Below are 13,670 nucleotides of genomic sequence, written 5' to 3'. Positions count from 1 at the left end.
AAAACTTTTATGAGTAAACAAAATTTTTTCTTGCTAAATAATAGACATTATATATTATAGCCTGTTGGTGCCCCACTCAGATTCTCTTTACCAAGCATGTGACTAAATGCTCCAGCTTCCGTGCCTATTGGTCTCTATTGGCTCATGGCTGCCCCCTTTTCCGGAGAATTCCCCTTGCTGGAGTGGGAGCTACCTCACCCAAGACCTGGAAGATTGCTCATGAAATCTGCAGCCAGTGATTCCTGATCACAAAGGGCAGAGCCTCTTATCTTCATGTGCCATCGGCTCACAGCTGCAAGTCACAGAGGCCAAGCAGGTGAAGAACATTATTGAAATGGGTTAGTTGGGAAGAAAAGAGGCAGTGTGGGAAGAAGAACTGGGTGGGGGTAAATGATCACTATTTGTGCCAGCCAATGGATGACATAGGAACAATGACCTACAGTTGCCAAATCCTTTACTTGGTTTAAAAAAAAAAAAGGTCATTTTATGTGGAATTTTCTGATTTTTTTTTTGAAGGGGGAATTCACCCTGAGCTAACATCTGTGCCAATCTTCCTGTATTTTGTACATGGGTCACTGCCACAGCATGGCTGATGAGCGGTGTAGGTCTGTACCTGGGATCCAAAACTGTGAACCCAGGTTGCCAAAGCAGAGCGCACCAAACTTAACCACTAAGCCATGGGGCCAGGCCCCATAATGTTCTGATTTTTGAAGCTTAGTAACTGGCTTAAATTAAAACAAATAAATAGCAAACACCATTCCAAATGGTTTTGGAGGCTCCTAGGAAACCCCAGGACTAACAGATTGAGATTTTCCCTATAATCTACCAGAATGGGGATCAGAATAACAACTGAATTACGAAAAATGAGTTCTGTTTTGGTTTCTTTTCCTTAAACAGTGGAGTTTGTAGGCTGACATTCATATCCACTCTAATTGTGTCAGCTAGATTTGAGAGGTGAAAGAGAAGAAAGAAATAAATGTCATAATGCCCAAGCCTATTTAACAAGGGCCCAAGCTAAGGCCACGGACTTTTAATTTATACTTTTGTTAACACAGCTTTATGCAGACACAAAGTCTTTGCCCGTTTCAATAAACACAGATTAAAATGATGTGAATACAAGAATTGATCTCCTTAAACCATAAGAGGAAATTCACCTTAAAATAGCTTAGAACAATTACTATTCATCACTTTCTAGAAAGCTTGGCCAGCTTTCCAAAGAGAAACAATTAATTGTGATTCTATTTTAATTTTTAGTAAAGAAGAGAGGGCATAGAGCAAAAAGTGCATCAACTTAAAAAGATAATTAACAATTCTGTTCATCTTCTGCCACAAAAATATCACGTGATATTTTTATTTTTATATACGTACGAATCTGTAAATTTTATGCATCATTTCCCTTAGTAGTCCTTGCCCAAAATTAGCTAAATGGTGGGTTCTCAAAGATTTCATTCTACGAGCTATGGTCTGTCTTCAAAATAACCCAAAACAAAATAGAAAGCAAAGCCATCCAGAAATTTCTTATCCCACTAAGTTTCTCTTCGGAGTTTTGAGTTTCATCTTTGTATTAAAATTTCAGCAGGTCATTATTGGCTATGAGCTTAACTGGAGGAGGGCTGTCAAAGATTTTTGAGTCCTGGGCTCTGGGAAGCAATGGAGGATTAATTACAGCATTTTTCATTGTCTAAAGTTTGCTACCTACGAGCACAAAAAAGGAATTTTTGAGCTCTTCTGTTATGTTTTCTGTTTTCCACTTGAGATTCCCTGGTGTTCTGGGACACGAGGACCAGAACTTTTCAGTTTGGAAAATACCGTCTATTCTAGTGCTAGCCAATAGAATTTTTTCTAATATCAAAATGTTCCAGATCTATACCCTCTAATATGGTAGCCACCAGCCACATGTGACTATTGAGAACTTGAAATGTGGCTAGTGAGACTGAGGAATGGAATTTTAAATTTTGTTTAATTTTAACTAATTTTATTTTAAATTTAAATAGCCAAATATATCTCTACCATATTGGAGAGCAAAGATTTAGAGAATCACAAATTATGCATATTTGATGTGTTGAGAATAAGATTTCCATTTTAAATAAATATTTAGAGAAATCATGACTAAACCTCCCGTACTCTTAAATTGAAGAGTTGCATTCTTATTTAAAAGCAGCCTCTTCCTCAAGGTCTCATTTGGTTGACATCTGATCTGCTTTTATTTTATTCTGACCACCCAGCTGGACCGGGATAATGATGAAGCTTTGTACCACGATAGTATTCAGAAGGCTTTTTCCATTGATAGCGTGATCCAAAATCACTTTTTCATCAGGAATATAAATTTAGAGTCAAGCAAAACAAAAGGCATTCCAGCAACTTGGTAGAGATTTTTTGTTCTTGTTTTGTTTTACTATCCCCTAAAAGTGAGAGCACATGCTTTTTTAAATTTGGCAAAATGATTATAATCAATAAGGGGACTCTTGCGTTGAGAATCTACTAAAATGAATGTTGATTATTTAAACTCTAACAAGCAGCAGAGCACTTCTCCTCGGTTCGCAAGGGTCTTATTCCACCAAGCAGTTAGTCTATTCTTGGCAAGTCAATTCCAGAGAATGAGGTGAAATGGAGTATATTTTTTTTAACTCTTGCCTACAAACAATGAAATAACCTTCCAGTTGGGATGTTGTAGTTTTCCTTGGAGGGGTCAACCGAGCGTGTTTGAAAGGGTGAGCACCCTACTGAGTCATTCCCTTTCAGAGTTCCTCTAAGACCAGAGGGGAATTTTCAATCAATTAAACTAGGCTGGCCACACACACGCATCCACACAGACACATAAGTAGAATGATGAGAAGAAAAACAGATGCCCCTGGACTATTAAACATGTGCACGCAAACAAAGAATTGTTGAGAGATGGGAGAATAAAAGATTATATGTCAGATTATCAAAATGAATGAATTATAGGTATAAGTTTCTTAACCATAAGACAGTAAATTAAGAGACAACATAGAATAGTGCAAAGGACTCTGCAGAATTTTAGAAATTATATTTCACTTTTTAATTGCCATTTCTACATGAGTTTAGGAAAATCACTTAAAACTTATATTTACCTCATTTTTCCCGTCTACGACATGAAGATAAATTTTCAGTGGAACATTTTGACAACAACTGCTTTTAGAAACAATATGTGTAATTGGTTATGTTTTAAAAAACAAATTTCTGTACAAATACGATGCACTATTACTAGCCAATAACACATCTTTCAAATTACTTATTATAAAAGGGTACAATTCATCCACATTCAACATCCATCTGTATTTACATAGAAAATCCTTTTAGAAATGTAAAGTATAAAGTGGATTTTCAATAACCATCATTTCAAAGAATAAGAACACACAAAGTCTGTTTCCACTTGGAATAAAATTACAAAGTTCTTCTATTTTCTGCAACAGCACTGTAATCCAATTTCTGGTCCAGCTCTTCTATTTATAAGTATTCTTTTCTAAAATGCTCTGATAATATATATTCATCTTTATGCAGCATTTCTTACTTTATAATCTGATTAATAGCATATCGTAATGCATAAATTTACACTTGCAAAATTTATGTAGTGTGGAGTTTGAGCATCGCAGGAAAAGAAAAGAAGCTCCTGCAGATAGGTCTTTAAAATGGAATCTCTTTTTTGTTTTCAAGGAAGAGTTTGTTGTCTGTGAAGACTGCATGGCTGTGTCGATATGTTAAGACATCACCAACTGTCTATTATGAAGACAGGAATTCCGGAATGATAGCCTTTCCATATTTCAGGGGTGTGTAGGGGGCAGGCTAACGTAAGACATCCTCATGCACCTTGTCTCAGGGATGCAAAACTGTCACAGGAAATGCTAAGCCAAAACATGTGGGAAAGGACACTAAGACCAGGACTCAAACAAGAAATCCAGGTCATGAAGCTGCATTTCCCAGTTGGCAACAGCCCTACGGAGACTGCTGTCCAAACAGTGTCCAGAAGAGGACACTGAGATCACTCAAAGTTGCCTTGTTGACTATCTACTCTCTGACTGGGGAACAAAGAACAAAATCTATGTTTCCATTTCCTTCCTTGTTTATAGTCTCCTTCAAGAAAGAAGATGTGTAGGGGAACTGATCTGGAAAGGGGAAAACTCGGGTTCTAGACTGACTCTTGAGGTCCCTGATTATGGAACACTGGCTAATCCACCATTTGGTCTCTCAGTTCTTCAGTACCTCATTTGTTGAAGAGCATCACAGACCCGATTATGTCTAGGATGTCTTCTAGTTTCAAAATTCTACGATAGAATATTTTCAAACAGTTAGTAAACTTCTCAGTTAGTAAACTGTGAAGGGGTATCGGAGATTTGGATCCCCTTAGCTCTCCAGGAAGCCAGCTAGCTTATCAGCTTGTTTCTTTACCCCAGCATGGCATATAAATATTATGAGTTTTCAATGTGTTCTACGATACAATGAAAGGCCAGAAAGCATTGCTTTTAGAGAATTTAAAGGGCATCACCTCCTTGGGGAATGAACACTCCCTTAACCAGATGTCATTCAGGTGATCAATAACCGGCACATCACAAGCATCCTGCATGTGAAGAGACAAGAGGACCCACGATTTTGGAACTGCACATCCAGCAGTAATGATAACAGCACGCACCATTCTCTAGAGTCCACCATGAATAAAAGGTAGGTGCTTGGACTGTAATTACGGCATCCTTGCTAGCCAAACTTGAAGCTTTTATGGGGCTTATGCAATTAACTACTTAAATGCATCGTAACACTTGCTTCTCCGACAGCAAAGTATTGATTTTTTAATCATTTTCAAGTCTCTTCTAGCACAAATAAATGTACTACAGTTACGGTTAATGCACTGTGTACATGCACTAAACGCTGGTGCGACACAATGTATTATTTTGTGATATATGGAATTGAAGTCTGGCTTCTCAGAAAGTAGCATCATGGATCCAACACTAGTGTGGAAACTGCCATTGTCCTTGATACTCCAAATTCTCTTAACGTCAAAAAGCTAGAGCCCTTTTTAAATAGGATACTTAGGCTTAAAAACAAGGAAAGGGGGGCTGAGTATAAATCTTTTATATATGGCAGTGTAGGAGAAAATTAAAAATAGTCTAGTTGAGGCCGGTCTGGTGGCAAAGTGGTTAAGTTCACGTGTTCTGCCTCCGTGGCCGGCGGTTCCCGGGTTTGGATACGGGTTGCAGACATAGCACCACTCATCAGGCCATGCTGTGGTGGCATCCCACATATAAAATAGAGGAAGATTGGCACAGATGTTAGCTAAGGGCCAATCTTCCTCAAGCAAAAAGAGGAAGATTGGCGACAGACTTTAGCTCAGGGCCAATCTTCCTCACCAAAGGAAAAAAAATTTAGTCTAACAAAGAAAATACAGTTTACATTTTCCTAAAGGTGTTACTGTGGGACCTATGGCAACTTTATTCAGATGAATTTTTGTCTATTTAATTTCTATCCTTGTACTTATTTAGGGCACACCTATCAAAATATTTTGCCTACTGTATCTCTCTGATTCAGTCCATTTTTACATATCTTGTGTTGTTTTAATGACTTACTATAGTTAATACATTATAAAGTCAAAACAGTGTTTTAAAAAGTGTGAATTCACATGCCAATAAGGCCGATAGAAGCCCCACTAAAGTCACAAATCTAAATGCAGACCTGGCGACAGAGGTCATTACATATTTTATCAACAAGGCTTTTCCTTGGGCGCATCCACACATTCAAAATTAAAGTTGGTGAGTAAAAAGCAGTTAATTTTGTTTTGTTAGAAATAATATCATTTTAGTTTTAGCATCTAAGACAGATGCCAGCGTTTCACTGTGAACAGATGGTAATGCCATCTAATAGTGCATCTCTGTATTAGTAAGGTCTGTTGTGTATACAAACAGTAATAAACAGTAGGTAAGGATCAAAATAAATTTTAATTGTTGACATTAAATTCTGGCAGCCACAGCTCTAAGGCTGCAATATTCCTTTTTCAAGTCTGTCAGATTTACTAAGGCTGCAAAAGCTTTGCTGGAAGCTGCCAGATCTTAGTTTGAATAAAAAAGATTTTTGCACGCTACCATTTACTGGGCTGCACCAGGATACCTGTTTTCATAAACTGCCATGATTCTTCAAGAATGACATGGAATTGGTACTACCATCTATGTGATGGTCTGCCAGGATTTCTTTTAGAATGTTCCAGAAGGACTGAACATTTAACTAAGAGATTAGTATAAAATGTTGCATCTGATTGTTACATTAGGTATGATCATAGCCACTTCTCTGACCTGCTAAGTAAAGGTCTCCCATTCAAAGCCTTTTATTCTATTTGCATTCCCGAATTTCTCTGAAAGTGACATCATTCCTTATCTTGTTTCTCCCCACTCTGAAGGATTTCCCTGACAATATCAGCTATGCTCAGCCACGCTCTTCTATGAGGCTTTGCTGTGGATCAAGTGTGCCAACAGCACCAATTTGGTTCTCATAACGCCTCCAGCGATCTGGTAGTACAAGTAGTCGTAGCTATTTATTTTGGGAAGCTGCCATGTTAAAAAAAAATCATAAAAAACACCCAGTTTGGCATTCAGGTGACTGTTCAATAACAAACATGCTTTGCAATCATATTTCTTTAAAAAATGGATGTATTTTTTTTTAATCATGAAAAATATATTGCTTCCACCATATGGGACAACCAGCGACTCACCGACCGATTTAAGATGCAGCATATTGTGCTGACCATATGTTACAGTGCTGTTGAATGGCTGAGTGATTCATGCCCGTCACATTCTAGTATATCAATTAAAGCTCCTTGAAGTCTGCATGATTTGTGTCTCTGTTATTAAACCCTGCTAATTCATCCCACTTACACATCTGTTATAAATCTCTAGGAGTGCTGTATGATTCATGGCAATCTGTGAGCATGCTACAGCAAATTCTTCTCCTTGTAATTAACAGTAAATTGTTTTACTGCCATGCAATGAATTTTTCAGTTATATTGCAAATGAACTCCTAAATGTGCGGTTCTTTCCTAAGAACTGACTTATATCATTAGGCAATTAAAAAGTATTGCTTTGAACCAAAAGCTTTTAATCAAGAGAAATACAACTTAAACATTGCTGAAGAGCCACGGAAATTTGACATGTTGGTTAAAAGCGTGAAATAATTTCTGTTGTTGAAAGAGCAAAGCAAACAAACCAAAAAACCCCTTCAGCGTATTCAGGATTTCACTGATTCTGAGACCCAAGAAGGGTTGGCTGAAAATACTTGGGGAGACAAGTTTGCACAGATAATGTTTATCTTCGAAGTCGCTTATGTCATCTGTCATTAGAAAATGTCTCAGATTGCTTTATACTTCTCTAATTGTAGAACAGGGCCTTTATTCCTGAAATAAATAATTGGATAATTAGCTAAGTTGAATCATCAGAGGATTCCAGTGCTCTTCAAGTGTTCTTGTCAAAGGTGAAGCAAATTCATTTCAGCTCGGCTCTGCAGCTCTTCGAAGAAGCTTTGATTGTTTTCCCCCCACTTTCTTGGCAGCAGCCTCAGATTCATGAGTCCATACGTCAAGTCGGGAGTTTAACAACAAATGGAATTAAATTCAAAGAAGGGAAACTAATTGAAGGACAGCAACAAAAGTGTTTGTAATGTGCTTTTTAATATGGCATGCCACATTTGCATGATAATTTTTCCTTTTTAGTGTGGAGCAGAAAGTGACTAGCTTAATGAGGGATTATTCAAGACAGGAACGAACAAAATGCATTCATAACTAAGAACAAAGATTGTATTATGAAGCAAAAACAGGCAACTCAGAGAAGTAACTGGATGATTGGTTTATGCATTATGAATAAAAAGATAGAAAAATATTTATATTAGTATTCACTAATGACTATATATACAAGATTGTTATAATTAAAATTATAAATTAACATATTAAGAATGCTTGTTTAATCACTCTGGGTCTTATCCACAGTGAAAAGACTTATGTACCTGCATGCAAAACAATGTGTGTTTTCAACTCAGCAGCAAACAGCCTATACATTTTACTTTGGACACAGAAAAATACCTTAATGCACCACTAATTACTTGCTTAATGCGAGATGGGCACTTCTAAGCTGGTAGTGTAGAGGTCAACATATGACAGGCAAAGGAAATAGCCCATTGTTCCTAAAGGAATGGATCTCGAAAAGGAATTTCACTTAAGAAAGGTTTAAATTGTACTTAATTGGCAAAGGGTGGAAATGCACAAATTTCCTCGATTAAAAGGGTAATCTTGAGGAAAAGTATAATGAGAAGTCTAAGAGGCCCGAGTGCATCAGCTCATTACATACACCCAGAAGCAATACCAAAGCCACCCATGATGCTGCTTCAAGATTTTAGCTATGGAGAGATGTAGCTGCTTCCGAGAGAATACCTCCCTGAAATCATTGTCATGGGCCTCGAAACTAAAGAGTGACAGGGCCTGGCCCCATGGCCCAGTGGTTAAAGTTCCGTGTGCTCCACTTTGGCGGCTCAGGTTCATGGGTTCAGATCCCAGATGTGCACCTACTCCACTCACCAGCCATGCTGTGGAGGCGTTCCACATACAAAACAGTAGAGGACGATTGGCACAGATGTTTGCTCAGGGCTAACTTCCTCAAGCAAAGAAAGAGGAGCATTGACAGTGGATGTCAGCTCAGGGCAAATCTTCCTCAGCAAAAACAAACAAACAAACAAAACTAAAGAGTGACAATGCAACATATATTCTGGATGAAACACACCAATTCTAATCATGTCTCTAATCGAAAAATATTTAAAACAAAAGAGAGCAAATTATAATTCTCAAGCTTTTTAATGAAACTGATCTTTACAAGTATCTTTTTGATTTCTGTGGCCGAGATTTAAGAAGGAAACGTTTTCGTGATTCAGTGCTTCAAAAAGGCTGAACACTACTTCTAAATTTCGGTGCTCTGTTTCAAAGTTTTTGAATGGTCACTGGCTTCTTTAATCTCCGATAATGAACTCATACAAACTACATTTAGATTTAAGAGTTAAATTTCTCACAAATCCATTAGAATTTGTTGTAGTAACATATACCCTCCAAATCGCAATTTTATTACTAGAAGAAATAGCAGGAAGAATCATAAAGCTGCAGATCAACTTATATTCCTTTCTTATGCCAAACCTGTTGAACATTCAAAAGAACCAACCTAGTCATTGTTTATCTCTGCAACTTAATATCTGTGAGTTATATCTAAATGTTTAATCTTAAAATTTTTTTTTAAAAAAACTTATTCATCTACTGAAAATAAAAGCAGCAAGCAGAATATTGGATCTATAATTGCTGGGCTTTTCTTTGCATTCCAATAAAAACAAATATGTCCATTCTCAGTGATCTGAACGCCCCTGAAAAAGCTGTATTTTAAAATAAATCAAACAGCAAGTAAAAATGATTTTCCCACACTTTTGTCCTATAAGTGACTTTATTCTCTACTTGGCAGATGAAGAGTCAGAGAGTTCTGACAAAATATATTATGGGGATTAAGAAATAAACATTTGCCCAGAAGAACACTAAAATAACTTTTCCTTCAGAAAGGAAAGGATTTCACATGAGAACAACAGTTAATGTTTTTTTGAAAGGAAATTGGGTAGAAGGAAATTTTTGGCAAAGAACAAAGAACCACACATTTTAAATTTACCATTACATTGTCTCCTGCAACTGCTCAGTTCTTTACATTCCAGCTTCTGTTCCAATCATGCTGGTTAGACTGTTCCAAGAGTCTCATCCTTGACCCCACCTTGCTTGTAGTTCACATTTCTCTTGCTTTCCCTACAGCATATGATGTTACAGACAAGATTCTCCTTCTAGAATTCTCTCTTCCCTTGACTTTTCTGATACTGCTCTCTCTAGGTTCTTTTCCTAACTCTGATCATTTCTCTCCTCCTTTCCCGTTTCTCCCCGAATGTAAGTATTCACTGAGATGTGAACTTTATTTTGCATTTTTTCTGCCTTCACTAATTCATTATATCTATAGTTTCAACTCACATCTATAAGCAGATGGTTACAAAATCAGCATCATTCTTTTTTTTTTTCCCCCAAAGATTTTAGTTTTCCTTTTTCTCCCAAAGTCCCCCAGTACATAGTTGTGTATTTTTAGTTGTGGGTCCTTCTAATTGTGGCATGTGGGATGCCGCCTCAGCATGGCCTGATGAGCGGTGCCATGTCCGCGCCCAGGATTCAAACTGGCGAATCCCTGGGCCCCCGAAGCAAAGCGCATGAACTTAACCACTCAGCCACGGGGCCGGTCCCAAAATCTGGGTCATTCTTAAGCTCCACATTTGCATTTTTGGCTGCTGGCTGGTTATAATTGTCATGGATGTGCTTCTATCAAATGATCAAACTTAAACTCATGGGTTTATTTCTCCCATATGCCCTTTCTTCATCTTTCCCATTATATTTCATGGCATCACCATGGTCTACAATATTTACTGTCATCTTCAATTCTTGCCTCTTCTTAACCTGTCGATTTCTCTTCCTTGATCCCACTCTATTCCCTTCTTTCAATCTTTGTTTCTATTTATCTGATTTACTCCCTCATTACCTCTTAGAAAAGTCTACCAGACTCTATTTACACACTGTCTCCTCATCTATTCTATACTCTACTGCCAGAGAAATCTTCATAAACCCCAGCTTTCAGCACATTAGTCACTAGAACAAGACCAGTACTAAAGCAACGACTAGCACGGAATATGTTCAGTAAATACCTGCAAAGATCTTTACCAATCCTTTACAGTCCATCTTGAATACCATTTAATCTGAGATAACTGCCCAATCTCCCAAATCAAAGTTATCTATCCCATATTTTAGTTCCCATAGCTTTCCTTTATCCTTTCTCACATGTCCCCATTATGTTAATCCCACTCATTATATGTCAATGTCTTAATGCAGACACCACTAAGGTATCTTTGAAAGGATTATCTTTGAATCCTCCACATGGTTTAAATAGTAAGTCCTTAAGAGATGCTTAAAGAATTGAGCCTTCACAATAAAATACAGTAATGATATGGTTACGGCTCATTACTAACTCCATATTGCAAACACCAAATTTGAAATTTGTAGTTTTTGAGCAAAACTTGAAAATGCATATCATAATTCTGAATGACATACTCCTTACAGAACTGAAAAATCATGCTTTTAGATTTTAGCCTTCCTCCAGTTTATTTTTGCGTTATAATCCTTACTTTTAGGGCTCTCTGTTGTTACAAGTATGTTATAAAGATGTTATGGAACCACAGTTGTAAAATAAACTTCATGATTTTGATAACGTTAGAAATTCTATAACATTTACATTGTGACTGATAAAAGTATCGCATAAAAATTATGAAAATAATCATGATAAAAATAATTTATATTGAAGATTTACTCTTTGCTTGGTACTGCTTTAAATAATTAATATATGCTAACGTTTATTAAACCTCATAAGAACCCTATAAAATAGATTCTTCTTTTTTTCTTTTTTTAAAGATTGGCGCCTGAGCTAACATCTGTTGCCAATCTTCTTCTTTTTTTCTTCTTCTTCTCCCCAAAGCCCCCCAGTACCTAGTTGTATATTCTAGTTGTAGGTCCTACTGGTTGTGCTATGTGGGATGCTGCCTCAGCATGGCCTGATGAGCCGTGCTAGGTCCGAGCCCAGGATCTGAACTGGTGAACCCTGGGCCACCAAAGCAGAGCACATGAACTTAACCACTCAGCCACAGGGCCGGGCTCTGTTATTCTTATTTATAAATTGGAAAATGAAGGCACAAAAGTAACATAATTTACTGAAGGTCACCCAGCAAGTAGGTGGCAGAGGCCAAATTTAGGCCCTGGCCTTCTGGCTTATCATTTTTTTCCCTAAATATATGAATAAGTTTTCATTTTTAAAAGTCAATTAATTTGCACATCTCATGGCTTTCAGAGAATATAAGTTGTTTCCAAATTCTATTTTTCAAGGATAAAGAGTCAGAGAGAGAATTCAGAAGACTAGTTTTAACCCATTACTCTTCCAGTGGCCAGGAGTGGCTTAAGTCTTTTCACCAGTGACTAAAATGAGAGCTGCACAGAACACTCAGGTGCATTGTCTTCCACGCCACAGAAACTTCTTGCTGCAACCCAGGAGGATGATGTTAGCACAGATGTTATCACTGGCACGTTGAGCAGTGAGGATTCTGTTTTATAGACATTTTCCTGCTTTTCTCTTCCCATCACCAGGATCCTTCTATCTTTGGGGACAGGCATGTCTTCCTTTAGTTTGTCTGCGTCTATGAAAAGATAGACTAGATCTCATCTGGAGGAGAGTGTCTGTAGGAACAATGCTAGAAACTATGTATGCGAGGTGCAGGTGGAGGTGCTGTGGTATGCAGCCTGAAGGAGAGAAGAGTTGGTTGGGGGTATTTTTACTGAAAATGGGATTGGAAGTGACATCATGAGGAAGATGAATCAGACTGAGGACGGCCCCCAAGGGAGTAGGTGAGACTGTCGACTGGAAGCCAAAGGGAGATATTTTGGATCAACATAAGCAGTCACCTTTTAAAAGAGGTCTCTATGCACAATATGGATTTCCCCAAGAGGTAGTATTTCCCCTGCCACTAAAGATATCAAACACAGGGGCCGGCACAGTGGCATAGCGGTTAAGTTCATACGGTCTGCTTCAGTGGCCCAGGGTTTGCAGGTTCAGATCCCAGGCGTGGACCTAGCTCTGCTCATTAAGCCATGCTGTGGCGGCATCCCACATAAAATAGAGGAAGGCTGGCATAGATGTTAGCTCAGCGACAATCTTCCTCAAGCAAAAAGAGGAAGATGGGCAACAGATATTAACTCAGAGCCAATCTTCCTCACACACATACAAAAATAAAATAAATAAATACAAATATCAAACCTTGGTTTGACAAACACTTGGGAGGAATGTTACTGAGAACATATTATCATTGGTTAGAGAGTCACCCTAGATGACTTGTAAGTGTTTTATAACCCTGTGAAGCCATGATTTTGGTTCTGCTCAGCCACATGGCTGGGAGTCCTCTATCCTCTACTATACTTCAGGCCAATCTTTAGCTTGTGCTGTTTCTGTTTTCACTTTCTCTAGCCTGAAAGGCTGAGTCCTTTTTTAATTTTTGTTCTCTAGTCCCAAATTGTGTCATTTTTCCCAAAGGAGACAGGGAGCCTTTCTCTGTTATACATATTCAGAAACCCTCTAATAACAGAGTATGCAAAAATAAATAGACAGTCTTATAGGAGAATGATATTTTGTACAATCTAGGTACTTCATAAATGTATGCATATATATGAAATATATAGAGATTAAATATAGAAAAATACAGAGTTCAGTCATAGAGCTAATAAAACAGTTTCTTAGAATTTGGGAATCATTCTCATTGATGGAAAATTTTAAGAAACAATACTACTTGATGAGATAATTTGAGCCAAACAAAACTATAGAATTGGACTAAACTAAAACAAAACAAAACTATAGAATTGGACCTGAAGACAGTTAAGATAAGATCTAGGGAAAATTTTTATAGCTAAATATATTCATACGATATCCATCGTTCATCTAGGAGTCCCTTAACCTTAAGGAAATTTCCTTAAAGCACACCAAAAAACTAAATCTTATTGGATTGCAGACAGAAAAACTGATTTGAAAATA

The 13,670-nt window shown here is 37.5% G+C and overlaps 1 protein-coding gene across 1 annotated transcript in view; it reads right to left on the bottom strand.

The window, feature by feature from the left end:
• The window catches only part of USH2A (usherin), a 733,563-nt gene that overhangs the window by 491,324 nt on the left and 228,569 nt on the right, over nt 1–13,670 (bottom strand). The window lies entirely within an intron of this gene.

This window comes from Equus quagga, chromosome 12 (assembly GCF_021613505.1).
Source record: "Equus quagga isolate Etosha38 chromosome 12, UCLA_HA_Equagga_1.0, whole genome shotgun sequence".
Taxonomy (NCBI): Eukaryota; Metazoa; Chordata; class Mammalia; order Perissodactyla; family Equidae; genus Equus; species Equus quagga.
This window is presented reverse-complemented; position numbering and strand designations above follow the sequence as displayed.